Source organism: Oncorhynchus nerka, linkage group LG19 (genome assembly GCF_034236695.1).
Source record: "Oncorhynchus nerka isolate Pitt River linkage group LG19, Oner_Uvic_2.0, whole genome shotgun sequence".
Taxonomy (NCBI): domain Eukaryota; kingdom Metazoa; phylum Chordata; class Actinopteri; order Salmoniformes; family Salmonidae; genus Oncorhynchus; species Oncorhynchus nerka.
Genome location: NC_088414.1, coordinates 32,142,015 through 32,164,230, shown reverse-complemented (window position 1 = coordinate 32,164,230; position 22,216 = coordinate 32,142,015).

Sequence of the window (22,216 nt, the reverse complement as noted above, 5' to 3'; positions counted from 1 at the left end):
GTGTTGTGGGGGCTGTGCATTGGCAAAGTGGGTTGGGTTATTTCCTGCCTGTTTGGCCCTGTCCGGGTGTATCATCGGACGGGGCCACAGTGTCTCCCGACCTCTCCTGTCTCAACCTCCAGTATTTATGCTGCAATAGTTTGTGTTGGGGGCCTAGGGTCAGTCTGATATATCTGGAGTATTTCTCCTGTCTTATCCGGTGTCCTTTCCCTCTTTGTTTTTCTCTTTCTTTCTTTCTCTCTCTCAGAGGACCTGAGCCCTAGGACCATGCCTTAGGACTACCTGGCCTGATGACTCCTTGCTGACCCCAGTCCACCTGGTCGTGCTGCTGCTCCAGTTTCAACTGTTCTGCCTGCGGCTATGGAACCCTGACCTGTTCACCGGACGTGCTACCTGTCCCAGACCTGCTGTTTTCAACTCTCTAGAGACAGCAGGAGCGGTAGAGATACTCTGAATGATCGGCTATGAAAACTGAAATTTACTCCTGAGGTGCTGACCTGTTGCACCCTCGACAACCACTGTGATTATTATTATTTGACCATGCTGGTCATTTATGAACATTTGAACATCTTGGCCATGTTCTGTTATAATCTCCACCCGGCACAGCCAGAAGAGGACTGGCCACCCCTCGTAGCATGGTTCCTCTCTAGGTTTCTTCCTAGGTTCTGGACTTTCTAGGGAGTTTTTCCTAGCCACCGTGCTTCTACACCTGCATTGATTGCTGTTTGGGGTTTTAGGCTGGGTTTCTGTACAGCACTTTGTGACAACAGCTGACGTAAGGCTTTATAAATAATAATTTGATTGATTGATTGGAGTGCATCATAAGTTCAACCATGTCATCATAAATCAGGGGTGTTAAAACAATCCAGAATAGCTGTGGTCTCCTCATAATCCCGTAGGGTTTGTGGCATAGCAGATGGATTCTTGGAGATTTTATCTCTAATTGTAGTCATTTTCTCAATAGATTTTTAAAATAAAATCATTACAGGTGAGGCTAGAAAAATGCTCAGGGCAGGCTGGGGCCTGCTTCTCTGTGAGGCTGGCTCAGGGCAGGCTGGGGCCTGCTTCCCTGTGAGGCTGGCTCAGGGCAGGCTGGAGCCTGCTTCCCTGTGAGGCTGGCTCAGGGCAGGCTGGGGCCTGCTTCCCTGTGAGGCTGGCTCAGGGCAGGCTGGGGCCTGCTTCTCTGTGAGGCTGGCTCAGGGCAGGCTGGGGCCTGCTTCCCTGTGAGGCTGGCTCGGGCAGGCTGGGGCCTGCTTCTCTGTGAGGCTGGCTCGGGCAGGCTGGGGCCTGCTTCTCTGTGAGGCTGGCTCAGGGCAGGCTGGAGCCTGCTTCCCTGTGAGGCTGGCTCAGGGCAGGCTGGAGCCTGCTTCCCTGTGAGGCTGGCTCAGGGCAGGCTGGAGCCTGCTTCTCTGTGAGGCTGGCTCAGGGCAGGCTGGGGCCTGCTTCTCTGTGAGGCTGGCTCAGGCAGGCTGGGGCCTGCTTCTCTGTGAGGCTGGCTCAGGGCAGGCTGGGGCCTGCTTCTCTGTGAGGCTGGCTCAGGGCAGGCTGGAGCCTGCTTCCCTGTGAGGCTGGCTCAGGGCAGGCTGGAGCCTGCTTCCCTGTGAGGCTGGCTCAGGGCAGGCTGGAGCCTGCTTCCCTGTGAGGCTGGCTCGGGCAGGCTGGGGCCTGCTTCTCTGTGAGGCTGGCTACAGTGCTGAAGAAAAATCTTGGGTTCTTTTTGTTATCTATTAATTTAGAGAAGTAGGACGCATGCACAGATGCTAGGGCTTGCTTGTATTCTGTGATGCTGTCTTGCCATGCCAGCCGGTATACCTCAAGCTTGGAGGAATGCCATTTATACTCTAGCTTTCTGGCGGCATGCTTCAGGGCTCGGGTATGATCAGTGTACCAGGGGGCAAGCTTTTCTTGGGTACATTTTATCTTTCTAATAGGTGCCACTGTATCTAGGGCGGTTGTAAGTGTAAATCATCAGTCATGTTGTTTCTATGTGAAAACTGAAAATGGTCTATTCATTAATTGTAATTATATTCCAGAGCAATTTACAGTAGTGAGTGCATTACATTGTAATACATTTTGTACTGGTCCCCCGTGAGAATTGATCCCAAAAGCCGAGCATTGCAAGCACCATGCTCTACCAACTGAGCCACATCATATCACATCATCACATTTTACATTTACATTTAAGTCATTTAGCAGACGCTCTTATCCAGAGCGACTTACAAATTGGTGCATTCACCTTATGACCTCCAGTGGAACAGTAGTGCATCTAAATCTTTTCAGGGGGGGGGGTGAGAGGGATTACTTTATCCTATCCTAGGTATTCCTTAAAGAGGTGGGGTTTCAGGTGTCTCCGGAAGGTGGTGATTGACTCCGCTGTCCTGGCGTCGTGAGGGAGTTTGTTCCACCATTGGGGGGCCAGAGCAGCGAACAGTTTTGACTGGGCTGAGCGGGAACTGTACTTCCTCAGTGGTAGGGAGGCGAGCAGGCCAGAGGTGGATGAACGCAGTGCCCTTGTTTGGGTGTAGGGCCTGATCAGAGCCTGGAGGTACTGAGGTGCCGTTCCCCTCACAGCTCCGTGAGGCAAGCACCATGGTCTTGTAGCGGATGCGAGCTTCAACTGGAAGCCAGTGGAGGGAGCGGAGGAGCGGGGTGACGTGAGAGAACTTGGAAGGTTGAACACCAGACGGGCTGCGGCGTTCTGGATGAGTTGTAGGGGTTTAATGGCACAGGCAGGGAGCCCAGCCAACAGCGGTTGCAGTAATCCAGACGGGAGATGACAAGTGCCTGGATTAGGACCTGCGCCGCTTCCTGTGTGAGGCAGGGTCGTACTCTGCGGATGTTGTAGAGCATGAACCTACAGGAACGGCCACCGCCTTGATGTTAGTTGAGAACGACAGGGTGTTGTCAGGATCACGCCAAGGTTCTTAGCGCTCTGGGAGGAGGACACAATGGAGTTGTCAACCGTGATGGCGAGATCATGGAGCGGGCAGTCCTTCCCGGGAGGAAGAGCAGCTCCGTCTTGCCGAGGTTCAGCTTGAGGTGGTGATCCGTCATCCACACTGATATGTCTGCCAGACATGCAGAGATGCGATCGCCACCTGGTCATCAGAAGGGGAAAGGAGAAGATTAATTGTGTGTCGTCTGCATAGCAATGATAGGAGAGACCATGTGAGGTTATGACAGAGCCAAGTGACTTGGTGTATAGCGAGAATAGGAGAGGGCCTAGAACAGAGCCCTGGGGACACCAGTGGTGAGAGCACGTGGTGTGGAGACGGATTCTCGCCACGCCACCTGGTAGGAGCGACCTGTCAGGTAGGACGCAATCCAGCGTGGGCCGCGCCGGAGATGCCCAACTCGGAGAGGGGAGAGGAGGATCTGATGGTTCACAGTATCGAAGGCAGCCGATAGGTCTAGAAGGATGAGAGCAGAGGAGAGAGTTAGCTTTAGCAGTGCGGAGCGCCTCCGTGATACAGAGAAGAGCAGTCTCAGTTGAATGACTAGTCTTGAAACCTGACTGATTTGGATCAAGAAGGTCATTCTGAGAGAGATAGCGGGAGAGCTGGCCAAGGACGGCACGTTCAAGAGTTTTGGAGAAAAAAAAAAGGGATACTGGTCTGTAGTTGTTGACATCGGAGGGATCGAGTGTAGGTTTTTTTCAGAAGGGTGCAACTCTCGCTCTCTTGAAGACGGAAGGGACGTAGCCAGCGGTCAGGGATGAGTTGATGAGCGAGGTGAGGTAAGGGAGAAGGTCTCCGGAAATGGTCTGGAGAAGAGAGGAGGGGATAGGGTCAAGCGGGCAGGTTGTTGGGCGGCCGGCCGTCACAAGGCGAGATTTCATCTGGAGAGAGGGGGAGAAAGAGGTCAGAGCACAGGGTAGGGCAGTGTGAGCAGAACCAGCGGTGTCGTTTGACTTAGCAAGCGAGGATCGGATGTCGTCGACCTTCTTTTCAAAATGGTTGACGAAGTCATCTGCAGAGAGGGAGGAGGGGGGGGGAGGAGGATTCAGGAGGGAGGAGAAGGTTGCAAAGAGCTTCCTAGGGTTAGAGGCAGATGCTTGGAATTTAGAGTGGTAGAAAGTGGCTTTAGCAGCAGAGAGAGAAGAGGAAAATGTAGAGAGGAGGGAGTGAAAGGATGTCAGGTCCGCAGGGAGGCGCGAGTTTTCCTCCATTTCCGCTCGGCTGCCCGGAGCCCTGTTCTGTGAGCTCGCAATGAGTCGTCGAGCCACGGAGCGGGAGGGGAGGACCGAGCCGGCCTGGAGGATAGGGGACATAGAGAGTCAAAGGATGCAGAAAGGGAGGAGAGGAGGGTTGAGGAGGCAGAATCAGGAGATAGGTTGGAGAAGGTTTGAGCAGAGGAAGAGATGATAGGATGGAAGAGGAGAGAGTAGCGGGGAGAGAGCGAAGGTTGGGACGGCGCGATACCATCCAGTAGGGGCAGTGTGGGAAGTGTTGGATGAGAGCGAGGAAAAGGATACAAGGTAGTGGTCGGAGACTTGGAGGAGTTACAATGAGGTTAGTGGAAGAACAGCATCTAGTAAAGATGAGGTCGAGCGTATTTCCTGCCTTGTGAGTAGGGGGAAGGTGAGAGGGTGAGGTCAAAAGAGGAGAGGAGTGGAAAGAAGGAGGCAGAGAGAATGAGTCAAAGGTAGGCGTGGGGAGGTTAAAGTCGCCCAGAACTGTGAGAGGTGAGCCGTCCTCAGGAAAGGAGCTTATCAAGGCATCAAGCTCATTGATGAACTCTCCGAGGAACCTGGAGGGCGATAAATGATAAGGATGTTAAGCTTGAAAGGGCTGGTAACTGTGACAGCATGGAATTCAAAGGAGGCGATAGACAGATGGGTAAGGGAGAAAGAGAATGACCACTTGGGAGAGATGAGGATCCCGGTGCCACCACCCCGCTGACCAGAAGCTCTCGGGGTGTGCGAGAACACGTGGGCAGACGAAGAGAGCAGTAGGAGTAGCAGTGTTGTCTGTGGTGATCCATGTTTCCGTCAGTGCCAAGAAGTCGAGGGACTGGAGGGAGACATAGCGGAGATGAACTCTGCCTTGTTGGCCGCAGATCGGCAGTTCAGAGGCTACCGGAGACCTGGAACTCCACGTGGGTCGTGCGCTGCTGGGACCACCAGATTAGGGTGGCGCGGCCACGCGGTGTGGAAGCGTTTGTATGGTCTGTGCAGAGAGGAGAGAACAGGGATAGACAGACACATAGTTGACAGGCTACACAAGAGGCTACGCTAATGCAAAGGAGATTGGAATGACAAGTGGACTACACGTCACGAGTGTTCAGAGAGTTAAGCTTACGTAGCAAGAATCTTATTGACTAAAATGATTAAAATGATACAGTACTGCTGAAGTAGGCTAGCTGGCAGAGGCTGCGTTGTTGACTAAGTAGGCTAGTTGGCATTGGCTGCGTTGTTGACACTACACTAATCAAGTCGTTCCGTTGAGTGTAATAGTTTCTACTGTGCTATTCGGGGCTAGCTGGCTAGCTAGCAGTGTTGATTACGTTACGTTGCGTTAAAAGAACGACAATAGCTGGCTAACTAACCTAGGAAGTCGCTCTAGACTACACAATTATCTTTGATACAAAGACGGCTGTGTAGCTAGCTATGTAGCTAGCTACGATCAAACAAATCAAGCCGTTGTACTGTAATGAAATGAAATGAAAAATGTGATACTACCTGTGGAGCGAAGCGAAATGCGACGGATTGTTGAGTGCAGAAGTTCTGTTCGGTAGACGTTGGCTAGCTGTTGGCTAGCTAGCAGAGTCTCCTATGTTAAGGACGACATAAAACTACACACTCTAAACTACACAATTATCTTGGGTACGAGGACAGCAAAGACAACTATGTAGCTAGCTAACACTACACTAATCAAGTCGTTCAGTTGAGTGTAATAGTTGTGCTGCTAATCGGTAGACGGTGGACTAGCTAACGGTGGACGTTAGCTAGCTGGCTAGCTGCAGGGCAGTGTAGACTGCGTTAGGACGACGAAATACGATAATTACGCAATTATCTATGAAACAAAGACGGCTGTGTAGCTAGCTAAGAAGAAATTGATAAGATTAGACAAATCAAACCGTTGTACTATAATGAAATGTAATGAAATGTAATACTACCTGCGGACCGAGTGCAGATGCGACCGCTCGCTCCAACCCAAATCCAACTCAAATACTGTATTGAACATTGTTTTCCTTCATCGTGATGGAAAGTCTACAGGTACAAACCTACATGAACATCCTATGTTCAATACAGTAATGTACAATTAAATTAAGTGGTTTGTAAGCATGGTAAATTAATACTGCACAAAAAATGATTTTTTCTATGTTATTTGATCAAGAAAAATATTTAATTTCATGTGGATGTTATGGGTCTTTTTCCATCATGTCCAATGAATTGAATTTACCACAGGTAGACTCCAATCAGGTTGTATAAACATCTCAAGGATGATCAATGGAAACAGGATGCACCTGTTTCGAGTCTCACACAAAGTTCAGGGGCAGAACAACAGCTCAGGGATTCAACCTTGCAACCTTACGGTTAACTAGTCCAACGCTCTAACCACCTGCCTCACAAAGAGCCCACCTGTTACGCGAATGCAGTAAGAAGCCAAGGTAAGTTGCTAGCTAGCATTAAACTTAATCACTTCAACTGGTGGTGCTAATGAGAGACTGTGTCGTAGACCATACAAGTTGATAGTCAGGGTGTGGTGTGCTGTGGTTAATGTCTACACCTAGTGATGAAAAAGCTCACATTCTAAATGAGATGTCCAACACTTTTTTCGAGATCCTGGTCATTTGGAAACGTTACATTGATTACATTATTTTTACTACAAGGGTGACCTAAAGTCGCTGAGATCCTGGATATTCCTAGAGCCCAACTACTGAGCAAGCCCACAAGCCCTAGAGAGCAAGACCTCCTATCCAAATGGTCACTACCTATACCCCAAAGTCCAGAACTACTAAGCATCATTAAAAAACATTGGCATATTCTATGCTCAGACTCAGCTCTAGGTAAGCCTCCTGCGGACGCCTGATCTATATTTTACATCTAGTTACGCACTAGAATGTGTGAGCACCGAAGGGCCATTCTACGTGCTGAACCCAACAGCCCAGTGCCCCTTCATTTCAAAGAGAGAAGTCACTCACTTTGTATGTTTTTTTTATTTTGGAATTGAACAAGTCATTAAACAAACGCTGTGGTGATGTCGACAAACACCGAAGGTCCAGAGAGACATTCTGGATCCATTCCTTAGATACTTTAGTCCCCTGAGGTCTTAGTCTAGAGAAGGACTATAGTATGCTTTTGTGAAGGGCCCAATCCCTTTGTTGGTGTAACAGCTGTCGTGGGAAGAAGCAGTTAGTGTTCATCTTTTTAATAAGAAACTGAACACTTCAAAAATACAAAACAACAAAGTGATAACCAAAACAGTTCTATCTGGTGCAGACACACAAAGACTGAAAATAACCACCCACAAAACACAAAGGAAAACAGGCTACCTAAATATGGTTCTCAATCAGGGACAACGATAGACAACTGCCTCTGATTGAGAACCATATCAGGCCAAAGACAGAAATAGAAAATATAGAAAAACTAACATAGACTGCCCACCCCAACTCACACCCTGACCATACCAAATAAAGACAAAACAAAGGAATAAAGGTCAGAACGTGACAGTTGGTCCAGTGACAACCCCCCATTTCCACTTCTTGTGTACACATGGAGCTTACTAGCTTACAAACTGTTGTCCAAACCACTTGTTAGATTTCTTTGCCTAAGCTTTTAATGTTTATAGTTGTTAGCCCTAGTTGTGCTTAACCCTGTTGTTTATTTAAGCAATAAGGCACCTCGGGGGTTTGTGGTATATGGCCAATATACCACGGCTAAGGGCTGTTCTTTGCACGATGCAACGCGGAGTGCCTGGATACAGCCCTTAGCCATGGTATATTGGTCATATACCACAAACCCCCGAGGTGCCTTATTGCTATCATAAACTGGTTGCACACGTAATTAGATAAGTAAAAATAAATGTTTTGTCATACTCGTGGTATACGGTCTCATATACCACAGCTTTCAGCCAATGAACATTCAGGGCTCGAACCACCCAGTTTATACTGACCGGTCATCTAAAAATGTAAGCAGATACCTATTGTGATAACTGAAGTTCTACAAATTGGCATTATCCAAATCTATTTTTTGTGAGAAACCCTGTCTGATGTAAGTTACCAAATTTTAATTCCCTATATCTAGTTATAAAAATATTATAACAATATAGACAAAACGGTGGTGAATGCAATTTTAAGTTGATCAACGTAATTTGAATGTTGCAATGTGTAAATGAAATGTACTGAATATTTGACGTAGGTTGGGGCCTACAAGGTGTGAATGAGGGTAAATGACCGTATAAATGCGAATGAAATGTACTAGGTAGATCGGTAAATCTACTGGTTTGTGTGAGGGTGGGCGAACCCACTGGTACGATTGAGAGGTGAACGGCAGTTTAACCACGGGAACGGCAGTATACTATACTGGAAATAAGATAAGTTCCTGGATATGTGAACGGCAGTATACTATACTGGAAATAAGATAAGTTCCTGGATATGTGAACGGCAGTATACTATACTGGAAATAAGATAAGTTCCTGGATATGTGAACGGCAGTATACTATACTGGAAATAAGATAAGTTCCTGGATATGTGAACGGCAGTAATACTATACTGGAAATAAGATAAGTTCCTGGATATGTGAACGGCAGTATACTATACTGGAAATAAGATAAGTTCCTGGATATGTGAACGGCAGTATACTATACTGGAAATAAGATAAGTTCCTGGATATGTGAACGGCAGTAATACTATACTGGAAATAAGAAAGTTCCTGGATATGTGAACGGCAGTATACTATACTGGAAATAAGATAAGTTCCTGGATATGTGAACGGCAGTATACTATACTGGAAATAAGATAAGTTCACTGTGTGAGTGAAGTACATTACAATATTAGTTGGGGCTAATATAAGTGTGATTGATATTTATAGAAGAGTGTTTGGGGACACTCAGTTTATACGGAATACTTTTACAGAGTGACTGAAAGTACATTAGATATTACAGTTGGGGCTGGTATCTTAGGGGACCCGCATTGCATATTGTATTACGTTGGTTATATATAGTAGCGTTTAAGTAGATATATGTACTAAAATGTCATTAGAAATAGAAAAGATACTGAAAACGTTGAAGTCCACGTATGATTGCAGGTTTGAGTGATTCGAACTGATGTATGTTTGCAGGTTTGAGTGATTCGAACTGATGTATGTTTGCAGGTTTGAGTGATTCAAACTGATGTATGTTTGCAGGTTTGAGTGATTCGAACTGATGTATGTTTGCAGGTTTGAGTGATTCGAACTGATGTATGTTTGCAGGTTTGAGTGATTCAAGCTGATGTATGTTTGCAGGTTTGAGTGATTTGAACTGACGTATGTTTGTAAGGTTTGAGTGATTCAACCGTGTATGTTGGAAGGTTTGAGAGAGTCGAACCGTGTGATTGTAGTACATTAGGTACTAAGTCGATGTACTAATACCAAGTTTGTATGACCTTCAGGTAAATAACAGGTGTGAGACCTAGGTTATGTTTTGAAATGGTAAAGGAGAAGTGCACTGTGTTTACTAGACAGTGGCTAGATTGGGACACATTCTAAGGCAGCACACAATTGAACCTGATAATTTCTATTGTATTCAAATTAAAACAAGTAATTGAAATATTTAACAATGACAATGACTAGTCAGGAGGCTGCGAAGGTGTTGAAAACATTGAAATCCACACTAGAAATTAATGGAGGTAAAGATGGAAAGGATTGGAAGAAGAAAGGAGAAATTGTACAGAGAGTGGACAGAAGAGGGCAGCCTGGATAAATACTGGTGACATAACGAAAAACATAGACTAAAATTCATTCTGATTGTAATTAAAATATTTATAGGTTTTGCATCATGGGGAACAATGAAAGGCCCATAAAGTGGATTGCAGGCTGAGTTTATTTTATGTTAATGTCTGTTTTTTATTTATTTTTTATTTTACCTTTATTTTACTAGGCAAGTCAGTTAAGAACAAATTCTTCTTTTCAATGACGGCCTAGGAACAGTAGGTTAACTGCCTGGTCAGGGGCAGAACGACAGATTTGTACCTCGTCAGCTCGGGGGTTTGAAGAACTTGCAACCTTCCAGTTACTAGTCCAACGCTCTAACCACTAGGCTACCCTGCCGCCCCGAGTTTAATGGCAGGGTATAAAGCATTTTGGGGAGACAATTTTGAGAAAGAACAAATATAACATCGAGGAAATTTAAAACAAATGATTTGAGGGTATTATTATAATTATTAGGTTTTATTTGTAGTAAACGTTTTGGGTTTAAGGGGATTTCCATGTTCCCAGAGACAAGATATCTTAAAGGGGTACACTCACATATGGAATATTAGGAGTTTTATTTTTCTGTGTTTTAATTAGACAAGTGATTTCTTTTGTTTCCTTCTTTTTTTAAGATAAAGGGTTATTTAATATGTCTAATATGGTATGGAACACGAATATAAGGGGGTGGTGTAACCTTTGACCTGTTTTCATGGCTTTCCCAGGTGGTCTGATCAGCCACAAGGGGGTGCCATTTGAATAATGAATTTGTGGTCATAGGTAATACTGTTTTTTTAAGGTAAATTAATTATAATGGAGTTTAATTAACCTATATAAGGACTTTAGAAATTGCCACCATAGACATGTTTTTCTAAAAATCCATGAGTTTAGATAAAGCCAAACAGTGAGACATTTAGTTCAAATTTGGATACAACACACAGTTGTTACAGACAGATAGGGGAAAAAGAATAGGCGCCAGGACATGAGCAAAGATAACAGAATGGGTAGATAACAGTTACTGAGTGGAGACAAAACGGAGAATTGGACATGTGGAGAATGAAAGGGGCGCTCCTACATGATAATGTCAGAACATAAGGATAATTGACTAATCTTACCTAAGTCATTATTTAGAGTAGGTAAGGTTGTTACCTGGGCAGAGCCAGGTATCAAAAGGGGGATGGGTAAGTTGTTGTGGTCTAGGATAGGATGGGGCCTATTGGATAATAAACTAATACAAATATTAATATTCTAGCTAACAAATAGGCATAGAAGTTAAAGACATAATCAGATAGAACAAATGAGAAACTGTTTCTTAACCAAACCTGTATGTCCAAGATTTTATGCATTACAGGTGAATTAAAGGACAAGGTGATTCACTCAATCCAGTCCCTGAGGAGAATAGACTGGAAGCAGCCCCGTTGGAAGGGGTCATACCAAGTACTCCTGGTGACAGCCTTCGCTGTGAGAATAGCTGAAAGAGCTACCAGGGGACATATCACACATTGTTGGAGGGTAGGACACACTGACACTTCCGAACCATCAGAGTTAGAGAGAAGAACCGAAACCAATATGGCTCGGGGTTTAACTCTCTTAACGAAGCTTCCCTGACCCCGCCCTCTCATCACTGTGTAGCGTTCATAGAAGTGAAAGTGTGTCTGGCCTCTGGCTGCTGATGTGTTTTCCAGGAAAGGGTGGGGCTTTACAGGGTAACCTGACCCATAGTTTAGACGATGAGGATTTTATATTAACCAAGCATGTGGGATCATTTAATCTGGATAAAGCAGGGAAGAACTTGAGATATGTGTTTGGTTTTAACACCTGTGTATAGGAGGGTGCCAGTGTACTTGTATAATGGTGTACCTGTATAATGGGGGAGGGTGTCCGTATGGGGATTACACGATAACCAATTTGGGACAGTTCTGGGATTGGAGAAGAGGGTATCCTTATAGCATAGGGGATCCCAGAAAGGTGGATAGGTTTTTTGCATGATATGGGGAAAACCTGGGAGCACTGTTGAACTCTGTAAAGGTGATGAAATCCTACTAACCATTAGGTCCATTAAGCTTTCTGATGCAGGAACCTATACCTTTGGTCTGGAAATGGATGGGGCTGACACGACGGGTGTGTTCTCTGTAAAGGTGCTGGCTGAGCCACAGCGGTCCCAGACGAACCAGAGCCAGACCCAGAAACACTCCTCCACCACTCCAGGCCCAACCCTGCCTCCGCCAACTAAGCTACCAAATCCTATCCAGGTAATTCATGTTAAGGATATCACAGATAGCGACCAATTGGGTACTGAAATCGGATATGACGGTAGGGAAAATGTGGTTGGCATACATGCGATATACTGCCAGGACATTACAAAGGAAGGATGGAGGTTTATACTGAAAAGTTTTTACCATGTTAAACCCAACTCCACCCTTTGTAAGACTTTATCTCTAGTCTTCCCGGAAGTCCTTCCTCAAAAGGCTCCATGGGATGTTAAAGCGTACGGAGGTAACTACAGTTGCATCACTGGTACAGGTAGGGGTTTTGACTATGGACGGTTGCCTGCAGCAGATTGTAGTAATGCCACCCGGCCAGTGAAAAGCTTGAATCAAACTAAGGGTGTTGCTGATGTATGGTGGATGTGTGGCCCAAACAGGCATTTAACACCTGTCCTTAGAGGTAACTGGCAGGGTACGTGTGCTTTAGCCAGTCTGATAATACCACTAACCATTATTGAAGTTACAGCTAATCAGCTCCTGGGATCTACTAGAAAAAGCACCTAAAAATGTTCACCCGTACTCCAGATATAAGCGTGATACACCTTGGTCTGAGGAAACAGATAATATACATTTCAACCTACTAGGTGTGCCAGTAGGTGTTCCTTAGGAATTCCAGAACCTAAACAGGAATGATGGTTTATGGCATCTACTACCAATTCTTGGGCCTGCTATTATAGATGCTAAACAGACTTCTTGGATGAATTATATCTACTATAATCAACAGAGATTCGTTAATTACACCCACACAGCTCTCACTGGTATGGCCGAGCAATTGGAGGCTACTACCAGGACCGCCAGGGAGAATAGATTGACTTTAGATATGATCCTGGCCAGTCAGGGAGTGGTTTGCAAAATGTTTGGTGAACAATGTTGTACATTTATACCTAATAATACCAGTCCTGATGGGAGTATATCAAAAGCATTGGTTGGGTTGGACGAGCTTGCGGCGGGAAATGAAGGGCGTGGCTGGGGTGGAGGAGTCTGGCTGGATGTCTTGGATGGGGGTGTGGCTTGGTGAGTATGCATCACTGATGGTTACTGGATTTCTGACCCTAATTCTTGTATTTTTATTATTGATGTGTTGTGCTGCTTGCATCATACCGTGTTTTAAGAAGTCTGTTACAGATGTGGTGATGCCTTTGCGAGATGCTCCAGTTGGAGATGCTAATACTGAATCAAGCTTTCAGGGGAGGATGGGACTGACTGAAGATGACCCATGGTTTACTGTGGGTGAGGTAGTAGAATAAATATTATACCACCACAGTTCCTTCTTTTACATTTTTGTTTTATGATAAGTTTTCTTTCCAGTATGTTTGTTCTCCCTGTTGTGAAGGTTTGGAGTCCCTGGGTGGCATGGAGCCCACCTGGTACAGGATAGGAGTAGCTGAGAGGACCAGACGGTTTATAATAATGCTTGGCTTTGCTTTACCCTGTTTTCCATGACCAAAGTGTTATCCTATATCTAACATGTCTATATCTAACAAGTTTTATCCTATTTTTGATAAGTGACACCCTTGTGGGTGTCAAAAGGGGTAGACAAAAGCATATTTCTATTTTTCTTTGTTGATTTTTCCTTGTGTTTGTATGTGACAATATTGAGCACATGGTGTAACTTGCTGTATCTTACAAAGTTGTGGTTACATTTACATTTACATTTAAGTCATTTAGCAGACGCTCTTATCCAGAGCGACTTACAAATTGGTGCGTTCACCTTAAGACATCCAGTGGAACAGCCACTTTACAATAGCGCATCTAAATATTTTAAGGGAGGGGGGGGTGAGAAGGATTACTTTATCCTATCCTAGGTATTCCTGAAAGAGGTGGGGTTTCAGGTGTCTCCGGAAGGTGGTGATCGACTCCGCTGTCCTGGCGGCGTGAGGGAGTTTGTTCCACCATTGGGGGGCCAGAGCAGCGAACAGTTTTGACTGGGCTGCGCGGGAACTGTACTTCCTCAGTGGTAGGGAGGCGAGCAGGCCAGAGGTGGATGAACGCAGTGCCCTTGTTTGGGTGTAGGGCCTGATCAGAGCCTGGAGGTACTGAGGTGCCGTTCCCCTCACAGCTCCGTAGGCAAGCACCATGGTCTTGTAGCGGATGCGAGCTTCAACTGGAAGCCAGTGGAGAGAGCGGAGGAGCGGGGTGACGTGAGAGAACTTGGGAAGGTTGAACACCAGATGGGCTGCGGCGTTCTGGATGAGTTGTAGGGGTTTAATGGCACAGGCAGGGAGCCCAGCCAACAGCGAGTTGCAGTAATCCAGACGGGAGATGACAAGTGCCTGGATTAGGACCTGCGCTGCTTCCTGTGTGAGGCAGGGTCGTACTCTGCGGATGTTGTAGAGCATGAACCTACAAGAACGGGCCACCGCCTTGATGTTAGTTGAGAACGACAGGGTGTTGTCCAGGATCACGCCAAGGTTCTTAGCGCTCTGGGAGGAGGACACAATGGAGTTGTCAACCGTGATGGCGAGATCATGGAACGGGCAGTCCTTCCCGGGAGGAAGAGCAGCTCCGTCTTGCCGAGGTTCAGCTTGAGGTGGTGATCCGTCATCCACACTGATATGTCTGCCAGACATGCAGAGATGCGATTCGCCACCTGGTCATCAGAAGGGGGAAAGGAGAAGATTAATTGTGTGTCGTCTGCATAGCAATGATAGGAGAGACCATGTGAGGTTATGACAGAGCCAAGTGACTTGGTGTATAGCGAGAATAGGAGAGGGCCTAGAACAGAGCCCTGGGGGACGCCAGTGGTGAGAGCGCGTGGTGAGGAGACAGATTCTCGCCACGCCACCTGGTAGGAGCGACCTGTCAGGTAGGACGCAATCCAAGCGTGGGCCGCGCCGGGAGATGCCCAACTCGGAGAGGGTGGAGAGGAGGATCTGATGGTTCACAGTATCGAAGGCAGCCGATAGGTCTAGAAGGATGAGAGCAGAGGAGAGAGAGTTAGCTTTAGCAGTGCGGAGGGCCTCCGTGATACAGAGAAGAGCAGTCTCAGTTGAATGACTAGTCTTGAAACCTGACTGATTTGGATCAAGAAGGTCATTCTGAGAGAGATAGCGGGAGAGCTGGCCAAGGACGGCACGTTCGAGAGTTTTGGAGAGAAAAGAAAGAAGGGATACTGGTCTGTAGTTGTTGACATCGGAGGGATCGAGTGTAGGTTTTTTCAGAAGGGGTGCAACTCTCGCTCTCTTGAAGACAGAAGGGACGTAGCCAGCGGTCAGGGATGAGTTGATGAGCGAGGTGAGGTAAGGGAGAAGGTCTCCGGAAATGGTCTGGAGAGGAGAGGAGGGAATAGGGTCAAGCGGGCAGGTTGTTGGGCGGCCGGCCGTCACAAGACGCGAGATTTCATCTGGAGAGAGAGGGGAGAAAGAGGTCAGAGCACAGGGTAGGGCAGTGTGAGCAGAACCAGCGGTGTCGTTTGACTTAGCAAACGAGGATCGGATGTCGTCGACCTTCTTTTCAAAATGGTTGACGAAGTCATCTGCAGAGAGGGAGGAGGGGGGGGGGAGGAGGATTCAGGAGGGAGGAGAAGGTGGCAAAGAGCTTCCTAGGGTTAGAGGCAGATGCTTGGAATTTAGAGTGGTAGAAAGTGGCTTTAGCAGCAGAGACAGAAGAGGAAAATGTAGAGAGGAGGGAGTGAAAGGATGCCAGGTCCGCAGGGAGGCGAGTTTTCCTCCATTTCCGCTCGGCTGCCCGGAGCCCTGTCCTGGTTAATCAGGTACAGGGAGGGGAGGCTCATCACAAGGTTTGATTGAATTAGAAAATACTGAATAACACAATAACAGATAACGGAAACTGAGTAGTTGCAGTAACTAGGGTGTGATACCAGAACAGTGAGAATCTATACATCGACAGAGGGTAAACTCCAAGAAGCTAGGACTAGTCTGAGCGCCTGCGATAGGCTGAGCAAAGTCTAAACCACGCTCAGCCTCTACTGTGATAGGCCAACAGACAGGTTGGAACTATGTTTATCACAGTATAAGAACAACTGTTTACGTACATCCTGCCATTTCTGTTTGCCCTGCGAGGTGGGACAGAGAGCCCGTATATACAAAAATTGCATTTACCATTTATTGCTTGAATTTAATGAAAGATAATTAACGACAGATTCTGACTTTTATTCTTCCTGATACCGGATTCGAAAGACGCACTCTAACACTAAGGGCTGTTCTTACGCACGACGCAACGCGGAGTGTCTGGATACAGCCCTTAGCCGTGGTATATTGGTCATATACCACAAACTCCCGAGGTGCCTTATTGCTATTATAAACTGGTTATTATATACAGTAGTAGTGGTTGTGTATCCAGTTTCCACTTTTTTCCATTATTGGTTTCACTCCTGTATTTCAACACTAGGTGGAGACATTGACCACAGCACACCACACCTTGGCTGCATTTCAAACTCAAAGTAGACAGCCATCGGCTCTTAACCCTCAGCCCTTGAATGAGGTTTTACATCGTGTGTCTTAAATGTCCCTTGCCCAAGCGAGGAAGAGTGATGATCAGAGAGGCAAAGTCCTTGGTGGAAATCTTGAAGTTGAGCTTAAAAACAACCAACCTAAAGCTATTAATGTACCTAGTAAGCTAACATAGCTAGCTAGCACTCCTGTCGGGTAGCTAGCTACAGTTAGCTATAATGTTAACTGGCTGGCTAGTTTTATAGTTTGGTCATTTATTGCAATACATTTCAGAATTCCCCAAAATATGTTTATGAATCTAGCTCCGTTTTATTATCTCCTCACTACGACACTAAGCCAATTTGCCAATGATTAAAACAATGTCGTTTATATATATTTTAGCAAACTATCTTCATAAATATTTCTGACATGCCGAAAATGCAGCCTTGTTGATTAAATTTGACCCTTCGCGGCCACCAGAGTTTGACACGTGAAGGGAAAAGGGGGATACCTAGTCAGTTGTACATCACATGATAGTGAGTGTATTACTACAAATATTTGTACTACTCCCTTCACAGACCATAGGGCTATTTACATTGATATCAAAATATTTATCCATGATACTAACCTTTGGTAGAGCATCTTACTGGAAGCTAAATAGCTCATTATTAAATAATGATATAGTTGAATTTGAGGTTAAAGATCTGCTTTCACACTTTTGGGAAAGGGCTTGTGAAGAAAAATCTTATTGCAAGAACTGGGAGCTCTTTATATTTGAGGTGTCCAAATACCTTAGAAAATATGATAGTAATCTTGCTAAGACCAGAAGAGCTGAGGAGGAAAAGGTGATCATTAAGATAACTTCCCTTTCTCAGAGGTCCCCAGCCGAGGAGAAGATGGAACTAATTGAGTTACAAAATAAACTGGATAATATTTATACATTAAAAGCAGAAGGAGCCTTTATTAGATCTAGGAAAAAATGGATTGAGGAGGGAGAACAGAATTCATCCTATTTCTTTAGACTTGAGAAATTTCACTCTAAAAATAACACTATCCATAAGTTAAACATTGATGGTGTTATTACAGATGACCAAAAATGAATCACTAAATACTGTAACAATTTGTACAGAAAATGGTATAGCTCTACGTACTGTCAGGAATCCACAGATATGTTTTTTAACTCACTGAATAATGTTCACTCTATCAGTGATATAGAATCTAAACAGTGTGATGAACCCATCGAAGTTGAAGAGATTATAGAGTCTATCAAACATCTAAAGAACAATAAATCACCAGGTGTTGATGGAATTACATCAGAATTTTTCAAATTATTTTCTGAACAAGTAGCTCCCTTCCTATTTGAAGTATTTTTAGAGAGTATTAAAAACAATGTTCTCCCTCCTATAATGAGTCAGGGGTTAATAACACTGATTCCTAAGCATAAAAAATAAGTGCTCATCGATAACCGGTATCCAGTTTGTCTTCTTAATAATGACTATAAGATATTAGCTTTACTACTTGCAAAAATAATTAAAGAAGTCCTGGATGCAATCATTGATGAAACACAGTCTGGCTTCATGAGGAACAGACATATTTATAACAATGTCAGATTAGTATTAGACATACTTGACTACTCAGACCTAATAACTGAGGATAGCTTCATATTATTTTTAGATTTTTATAAAGCATTTGACACAGTAGAGCATCAGTTTCTCTTCCACTCCCTTGAGAGACTTGGCTTTGGGGATTTTTTCTGTAAGGCTATTAAGACTCTCTATGCAAATGGTAACAGCTCTATCAAATTGAAATATGGCACCTCACCTAGATTTGAGTTAAAGAGATTTGAGTTGTCCTATCTCTCCGTACCTGTTTTTATTAATCACCCAACTTCTTGCAAATTCTTTAAATAATAGTCCTGTACAAGGTACAGTGCCTTGCGAAAGTATTCGGCCCCCTTGAACTTTGCAACCTTTTGCCACATTTCAGGCTTCAAACATAAAGATATAAAACTGTATTTTTTTGTGAAGAATCAACAACAAGTGGGACACAATCATGAAGTGGAACGACATTTATTGGATATTTCAAACTTTTTTAACAAATCAAAAACTGAAAAATTGGGCGTGCAAAATTATTCAGCCCCCTTAAGTTAATACTTTGTAGCGCCACCTTTTGCTGCGATTACAGCTGTAAGTCGCTTGGGGTATGTCTCTATCAGTTTTGCACATCGAGAGACTGAAATTTTTTCCCATTCCTCCTTGCAAAACAGCTCGAGCTCAGTGAGGTTGGATGGAGAGCATTTGTGAACAGCAGTTTTCAGTTCTTTCCACAGAATCTCGATTGGATTCAGGTCTGGACTTTGACTTGGCCATTCTAACACCTGGACATGTTTATTTTTGAACCATTCCATTGTAGATTTTGCTTTATGTTTTGGATCATTGTCTTGTTGGAAGACAAATCTCCGTCCCAGTCTCAGGTCTTTTGCAGACTCCATCAGGTTTTCTTCCAGAATGGTCCTGTATTTGGCTCTATCCATCTTCCCATCAATTTGAACCATCTTCCCTGTCCCTGCTGAAGAAAAGCAGGCCCAAACCATGATGCTGCCACCACCATGTTTGACAGTGGGGATGGTGTGTTCAGGGTGATGGGCTGTGTTGCTTTTACGCCAAATATAACGTTTTGCATTGTTGCCAAAAAGTTCAATTTTGGTTTCATCTGACCAGAGCACCTTCTTCCACGTTTGGTGTGTCTCCCAGGTGGCTTGTGGCAAACTTTAAACGACACTTTTTATGGATATCTTTAAGAAATGGCTTTCTTCTTGCCACTCTTCCATAAAGGCCAGATTTGTGCAATATACGACTGATTGTTGTCCTATGGACAGAGTCTCCCACCTCAACTGTAGATCTCTGCAGTTCATCCAGAGTGATCATGGGCCTCTTGGCTGCATCTCTGATCAGTCTTCTCCTTGTATGAGCTGAAAGTTTAGAGGGACGGCCAGGTCTTGGTAGATTTGCAGTGGTCTGATACTCCTTCCATTTCAATATTATCGCTTGCACAGTGCTCCTTGGGATGTTTAAAGCTTGGGAAATCTTTTTGTATCCAAATCCGGCTTTAAACTTCTTCACAACAGTATCTCGGACCTGCCTGGTGTGTTCCTTGTTCTTCATGATGCTCTCTGCGCTTTTAACGGACCTCTGAGACTATCACAGTGCAGGTGCATTTATATGGAGACTTGATTACATTAGTCATTTAGGTCAACATTGGATCATTCAGAGATCCTCACTGAACTTCTGGAGAGAGTTTGCTGCACTGAAAGTAAAGGGGCTGAATAATTTTGCACGCTCAATTTTTCAGTTTTTGATTTGTTAAAAAAGTTTGAAATATCCAATAAATGTCGTTCCACTTCATGATTGTGTCCCACTTGTTGTTGATTCTTCACAAAAAAATACAGTTTTATATCTTTATGTTTGAAGCCTGAAATGTGGCAAAAGGTCGCAAAGTTCAAGGGGGCCGAATACTTTCGCAAGGCACTGTATTTCCTTAGCTGGTAAAGAAATGATTATAAGCCAGCTGGCTGACGATACTACACTTTTTCTGAAGACGCTAACCAAATTCCCATATCGATCAATGTGATACAATCCTTTTCCAAAGCGTCTGGTCTATATCTTAACATTAATACATGTGAACTCATAGCTGTCAAAGATTGTGGGACACCTTCATATTATGGTATTCCAGTAAAAGAAGAACTTACATATTTAGGCATAACCATTACAAAGGATCAGAAGTCTAGAGGCTTACTAAACTTTAACCCTCTTATTAAAAATACCCAGAAGAAGCTAAATCAATGGCTACAGAGGGACTTATCTTTAAAAGGTAGAGTCCTAATAACCAAGGCCGAAAGTATCTCTAGACTAACATATGGTGCTCTATCTTTATATCTTGACAGTAAAATAAGCAAGGAGATAGACCAGATGCTTTTCAACTTTCTTTGGAGAAACCGTACCCATTACATTAGGAAAACTGTTGTAATGAACACTTGTGAGAATGGTGGACTGAATTTTCTGGACTTTACTACTTTAAATAATACTTTTAAGATGAATTGGATAAAACAATTCCTAAGAAGACTCACTTTTATCTGGAATTGTATTCCTCATCATGTCTTCTCTACTTTTGGTGGTCTTAACTTCATGTTGTTTTGCATATAATATTGGCAAAGTTCCAGTGAAACTTTCTGCTTTTCATCGGCAGGTTTTCTTGTCATGGTCTTAATTTATAAACACAAATTTTCTCCACACAGATATTATATATGGAATAATCATGATATATTGTATAAAAAATACTTCTTTGTTTTTAGAATATTGGTTCCGAAATAATATCCTATTGGTGAGCCAACTGGTAAATGCAGAGGGTCTTTTACTCAGTTATAAAGAATTCTTATCACTTTACAAGGTCCCTGTAACACCTAAATATTGCAATTGTTTTAGATGCCATTCCCTCAGGTGTTGCTCTGTTATTCAGGAACGTGTCAAGACCTGACCCTCAGAGCCTACCTTCTATTGACACTGTTGACTCATCAGTAGGAAAGATTTGTTTGTCTTTTGGTCCATTCAACAACAGAGCGATACAAACCTTTTTTCAGCAGGATGTTGTATACCTTATGTCATGCCTTATTGGAATGGATTTATTGATAATATCTGTTGGAAAAAAGTTTGGATGTTGCCACACACATACCTACTTGTTAACAAAATGAAGGAAGTTTCCTTTAAAATTATTCATAAATATTATCCTGCCAACCACTAAATGAAGAAGTTTAAGGAAAACATCAACTCAAATTGCTCATTCTGTAATGACCACCCAGAAACAGTGTTGCATCTTTTTTTGGCATTGTATGCATGTAAGAAAACTGTGGCAAGACATCAGTAGGTTTATAATTGAACACATTTATGAAGATTTTACACTATTGTGGAGAGATGTACTGTTTGGATTCTTTACATACAATAGAAATAAGCGGAAACATTTTTATGTAATTAATTTCATTATTCTTTTGGCCAAATTTCATATACACAAATGTAAATTTACAAACAGAAAACCACATTTTCGTACCCTACAAAAAGAAATTGAACTGTATTTTAAGACGGTTAAATGCTCTACTAACAAAAAAGCTGTTAGAATTGTAAGTATATGCATGTCCCTTAAGGTCCTTGTGTAATTGTAATGTGATATTGTACCCCCTAGCTCGATTGTCTATTGTTTGTAATCTATGTATTCTTGTGTTCCCTCATTGCTTTATGTATTGATTTGTTGTTAATAAAAAAATATATAATAAAAAAAATATATATTTTTTTTTTTAAAGAAAGAAAAAAGAGACGCAGCAATTTGCCTCGTGATTGAACCGCCCACTACTGTAGCCGCACCTCCGCCTAAACTATTCTAAGGTTGAAGGGGGTTTAGCAAATTTTTATACATGATTAAAAGAGCACCTTTCTGGTCACATATACCCTAAATGACACAATATATGAATTTAAACATGCATTAACTACAAATGTTAAAGCTTGGTTTAAGTGCCCTATGTTTTTCATTATAAGATACAGCGGCTGTTTTTCCACTTCATAAACATAATGGTACCTTCTAAAATAACAAGAAAACATGACTCAAGTCATGTGATGCGA